We start from the raw sequence: 6,000 nt of genomic DNA on the forward strand, positions 1-6,000 counted from the left end.
ATTATGGGAGTGATGATTCCATGTTTGTGCACTTTATACTCCAATGCAAGTTGTCTAGTTTTGTGCACAAACCTTGGGGAGCTTCCTCATATTATTTAGAGTAATCTTCTTGATCTTATCATAATATCTATCTTTCTTTTGGTATCTTCTTTGTGGTTCATTTGGTTGCTTGCTTCATTTGTTGAAGCTTCTAGACTTTGTTATCTTTTTGCAATCTTTGATCCTATCTATAGTGTGATTCCTTCCGAATATTCGTCATTGGATATGTGCATTTGATTCCACTCAAATTATGAGAAATGCACACACTATGGAGTAACTCTCACTATATCGGCCTTCTAAAATTTTCACCCATTTCGGCAATTGGTGCCAATGGGGGAGAAGTTTGGAGGGTTTAAGGGAATTTGGTTATGTCTTTGCTTTGTGCTTAAGCATGTGCCTTTATTGCATTGCATCTTGTTGCTTTGCATAGTTGAATATTTAGAGGAAACTCCACTAGGCTTTGAATGCCAATATATGCAATGAAAGTCAATATCATTCACACATGCATATATTATGGGGGAGTTTGCTTTATATATTCAACTTATTTGTTACTTAAATTCCTTATATAAACCCTCTCAAAGAGATTGCCATCAATTACCAAAATGGGGAGATTGAAAGTGCATGGAGCCCCCATGTGTGGTTTTGGTAATTAATGACAATCCCTATGGACTAATGTTTGCATTGAGTTATATTTGTAGGAGTTGTCCATAGGCAATTCTTGAACCATTTGTTGGATTCAAGGTTGCAATAAGAAGAAATTGATGAAGGATATCAAGTGTCAAGTATGTCTTGAAGATGAAGATGAAGTGAGCCCTCAAGTTACTTCAAGACATCAATATGATGAAGAATGAAGAATGAAGTGCAAGTTCAAGACGAGCCATCTCGAAGAGATCCTTTGCTTGAGTCTTGTCATCCATATGGTGATCATGGATATGTGAAGATGCGCCGAAGAAGAAGCTCTCCCGTGGTGGATTATGGGGGAGCAATCCACATCCACATGGTGGTCATGGTTATGTGAAGATGCGCCAAAGAAGAAGCTCTCCCATGGTGGATTATGGGGGAGCAATCCACAAGACTTCATCAAGCAAGCACAAGCAAGAAAGGCGTTCCATCTTGTTGAGGTAAAGATCGTCGTCATCGAGCTCAAGTGGAATGCGCAAGTATAAGGTTTGCTCTTGATAGGGTTTCTTTCTCACCGGTCTCATAGTGTAGTTGGAGACCGGTTTATAGTTTAGTTGTCGTACTATCAAGAGGGCTCTCGAGTGAGTAACTCGATCGTATCGTTCGGAGAGAGCTCAAACCTTTGCATCCTTGCATCATCTTTCTTGGTTTTTATTGGACCTTATCCATGTGATGTTTTAGAGCTTGTGCTTATTCTCATGACAAGCTCTAGTTCATCGAAACGGATTTTGCATAGATCACTTGTTGCGTTTTCGAGTTTGGTTCATCATCTTTCTTGGTTGTCATTTGGATCTTATCCATGTGATGATTTAGAGCTTGTGCTTATTCTCATGACAAGCTCTAGTTCATCAAGAATGATTTTTGCACGGGCAACTTGTTGCATTTTCGAGATTGGAGGTTTTACCGGTATGTCTTTTTTAGATAGGTCAAACCTTTCATCATTTGTTTCTATCCACCCTTGTTGGACTATGATGGTTTCCTGCATGATCTTGTAGAGCTTGTTCCTAGCTTCAAAACAAGCCCAAGATCATCAAAATCGGAGTCCGGATGCAAAAGTTATGCCCGTTTTAGTTTTGGTGTTTCTGTAGTTTGCTTAGGCCGGATATTTCGGAAATATCCGGGCCGGATTATCCGGGCCGGATATTTCGGAAATATCCGGCCCCCCCGAAATTGGCTAAGGACCTGGGGAATTGCTGCTCAGTATAGGGGCCGGATTTTTGGCCGGATTTTGTCCAGGTTTTGTCCCTGAGGCCGGATAATCCGGCCCCGGATAATCCGGCCCTTACTTAGGCCGGATTATCCGGCCCTGGTTTTGCCCAAACGGCTCGATTTTCTTGGGGGGTATAAATACCCCCCTTCTTCCTCCTTGGGCTGTAGCTTCTTCTACTCTCTCTCTCCTCCATTGTTGTTCTTGAGAAGCTTGCCCTTTCTCTCTATCCCTCCATGATTCTTGCCCCATTTTGAGGGAAAAGAGAGGAGATCTAGATCCACACTTTGACCAAACCAAATCATCTCTTTGTGAGTGAATCTTTGGGATCTAGATCTTGGAGAATTTTGTGTTCTCCTCTTTGTTCTTCCTCTCCTATTCCCCCAATAGCTTTTGTAGCTTTGTTGGAATTTGAGAGAGAAGGACTTGAGCATCTTTGTGGTGTTCTTGCCATTGCATTTGGTGCATCGGTTTGAGTTCTCCACGGTGATTCGTGGAGGTGAAAGCAAGAAAGTTGTTACTCTTGGGTTCTTGGAACCCTAGACGGATTCTAGGCCTTTGTGGCGGTTTGTTGGGAGCCTCCAATTAAGTTGTGGATGTGTGCCCCAATCTTTGTGTAAGGCCCGGTTTCCGCCTCGAAGGAAATCCCTTAGTGGAACCGTGACCTAGGCCTTTGTGGCGAGGGTCACCGGAGATTTAGGTGAGGCGCCTTCGTGGCGTTCGGTGTGTGGTGTGAGTACCGCATCTTGGGGTGAGGCCTTTGTGGCGTTGGTGTGCATCGAGCAACCACACCTCAAGGTGAGCCTCTTGTGGCGTTCGGGAGCACTAAGCAACCGCACCTCTCCACCGGAGATTAGCACTCGCAAGAGTGTGAACTCCGGGATAAATCATCGTCTCCCGCGTGCCTCGGTTATCTCTATACCCGAGCTCTTTACTTATGCACTTTACCTTGTGATAGCCATCGTGCTTGAAGTTATATATATCTTGCTATCACATACTTGCTTGTATTGCTTAGCTTAAGTTGTTGGTGCACATAGGTGAACCTTTGCTTAGAATAAGTTGTTGGTGCACATAGGTGAACCATAGTATATAGGCTTTGGGCTTGACAAAGTAAACGCTAGTTTTATTCCGCATTTGTTAAGCCCATCTTGTAAAAGTTTTAAACCGCCTATTCACCCCCCTCTAGGCGACATCCGTGTCATTTCAGTTACTTCTTCAATCATGCCTTTTGGGAGCGCTCATGAATTATGGACAAAGCTTCAAGACAAATATGATGTGTCCAATATTATTGAGGATGATTGTATTGCTTCCACTTCCGGCCGTGATGAGTTCTCATCTTCATCCACTTCACCAAAGTGTGGTAAGCCACAAGGTAATGATATGGTGAGTGGTGATGAAAATTGCAATTTTGATATTGAGCTTACTATTGATGATTCTTCATCTCTATCTCATTGCAATGCTTCATCTTTGGACTTAAACACATCTAGCACTAGAAATGATTTACATGCTTGTGTTGATAGTCCTTGCATATCATGTGTAAGTTGCTTGAAAAAATGTAATGATGATATGCTTGCATTGTCTTGTGGCCATGATAAAAATGATTCTATTTCCTCTAGTTGTTGTGTGTCTAACAATGTAGAGGAAACCAAAGATTCTATTGGTCAAGACAAGATCTTGAAAGGAGCCTCAAGTAACTCCTCATCTTTATCTCACGGTCCTCATATATGCCTTATGGCCAAGGGTTCCACGGTACCTCCTACCATGGAACCTAATATGTCTCGTGGTGATAAGAATGAGGATGAATATGAAGAAGAGGATTGGGTTGTCTCTCTACGCGATAAAGGTGAGAGTGTATTCAAGGTTCTTTACAAAGATAAAATTGCTAGCTCTCACTTCTTTGAAATCTTGACTACCGCTATTGAGAGCCAAAAACTTATTTTGATGCATGAGAACACCATTGATAAAAAGGGTGCTCTTGAACGAGAGTATGCCGATGATGTAGCATCACTAAAGAATGATCTTGAAGAAGAACAAGAGACCAGTAGCCTCTCTTGAAGAGCAACTTGAAACCCTTGAAGTGTCTCAAAATGAAATAGTTTCTAAACTCACTAAGGAAAGAGACCATGCTAAAGCTCAAGTAAAATTGCTTAAAAAAGAAAATTCCAAAGTTGGTGTTGGTCATGATAAACTTGTTAAGGATCTAGATGATCTAGACAAGGCCCACAAGGTCTTGGAGAGCGAACACTCTATCCTCACCAAGTCCCATGAGCAACTTCAAGCTGCCTATTTAAAAGAGCATGCTATGTTACCATCTCTTCTTAATATGTCTTGTGATGATGCTTGTGCTACTAACTCTACTTCTTGTGAAGCATCTATCTTGAAGGAGAATGTTGAGCTAAGGGCTCAACTTGAATTGCTAACTAGCAATTATGGGAAATTGGAAGAAAATCATGGAAAGCTTTCTAGCTCCCATGAGGACCTTCTAGCCTCTCATGATAGGCTAAAATTAGCTCATGAGGCTATCATATCAAAGGAAACACCTTGTGAGCCTCATGTGGATACTAGCACTACTACTCAAAATGCTATATTGCAATGTGCTAGTCCTTGTAATTCATCCACTCATAGTATCGCTAAATCTTGTGATGAATTATCTTCCTTGCCTTCTTGCTCTAACAATGAAGGTTCTACTTCCTCTAGTACTTGTGTTGTTACTAACCATGTAGAGGAAATCAAAGAGCTCAAGGCTCAAGTCACTTCTTTGAAGAATGACTTGGTAAAGAGTCATGAAGGGAAATGCAAACTTGACACGATGTTAAGTGTGCAACAATCCCCCAATGACAAGAGTGGACTTGGATTCAAATCCAACAACAAGAACAAGTCCAAGAACAACAACAACAAGAAGGGCCAAGTACAAGTCAAAGACCCGGCCAAGATTGTTTGCTTCAAGTGCAAAATTGAAGGGCACCATGTTAGATCTTGCCCTTTGAAGAAGAAGCAAAAAGGGAAGCGGCCTCAAGTTCAAACTCATATTCAACCTCAAGTTGAAGAAATTCCACTTCCCAAGAAGAATCAAGCCAATGCTCCCATTGTGGAGAAATCTAGTGAGAAGAAGGAGAAGAAAAGAACTTGCTACATATGCCGTGAGAAGGGCCACATCTCCTCTTTTTGCACTATTGGTAGCTCATCCAACTCTGTCTCCATTGATGATGTTTATTCTCTTTGTAAGGATGAGGGTGGCAATGTGTTTGCCAAATACGTTGGTGCTCAAAGTGGTGTCAAGAAAAGAACCATTTGGGTTGCCAAGCCTATTGTGACTAACCTCTTAGGACCCAACTTAGTTGGGGACCAACAATCCAAAACTTGATCAATAGGTGCTTTTTGGAGGGTATTGGAGACTTGGCTACATCATGAAGAATTAAGGGATCTTCATCATTTATATTATCTCAAGCCAAGTCTTGATTATCTTGCTTCTATCATATATTCAATGTTCCTCCTTGCGGTAACATGTGCTCAACTCATTTATATTGAAAGTTACTCGCCCCTTTGCATGTGTTAGTTTTGTTCCTAGCATGTGTTTGTATATGTTGTGCTTCCTACTTGCTTTTCTTGAGAAATCAAGTCTATGTATGTTGGGTTGCACACCATGTATTTGTGTTTGTGTTGGAGCCACTTTGCATCTTGTTGTATCTTATATGGCTCTTATGAGCGATTAATGGACTATCCCATTTTGGGGGAGTGATATTCTTTTGAGAATTTCATGATCCTAACAATGTGTGTACATAAGGAATATCACTTAGAATTGATATTGCAAGATTATCTAGTCTCTATGTGGTATGTCATCTTCATGAGAAATTCAAATTCCAATGTCCATTAATATCTCTAGTTGGATCTTATTTGCCTCTTGTGAAAATAAATTCCTTATCACATTATGGGGGAGTAATAAGCTTTGTGCATATTACAAGCCTAGAAAATGTGAACATTTGAGGTTGTGTCACATAGAATTGATACCGTAAATTATCTCTCTCCTATGTGGCATGTTTGCTCAAACAAGCTCCAATTTGCTTAAATGGCTT

Source organism: Lolium rigidum, chromosome 7 (assembly GCF_022539505.1).
Source record: "Lolium rigidum isolate FL_2022 chromosome 7, APGP_CSIRO_Lrig_0.1, whole genome shotgun sequence".
NCBI lineage: Eukaryota > Viridiplantae > Streptophyta > Magnoliopsida > Poales > Poaceae > Lolium > Lolium rigidum.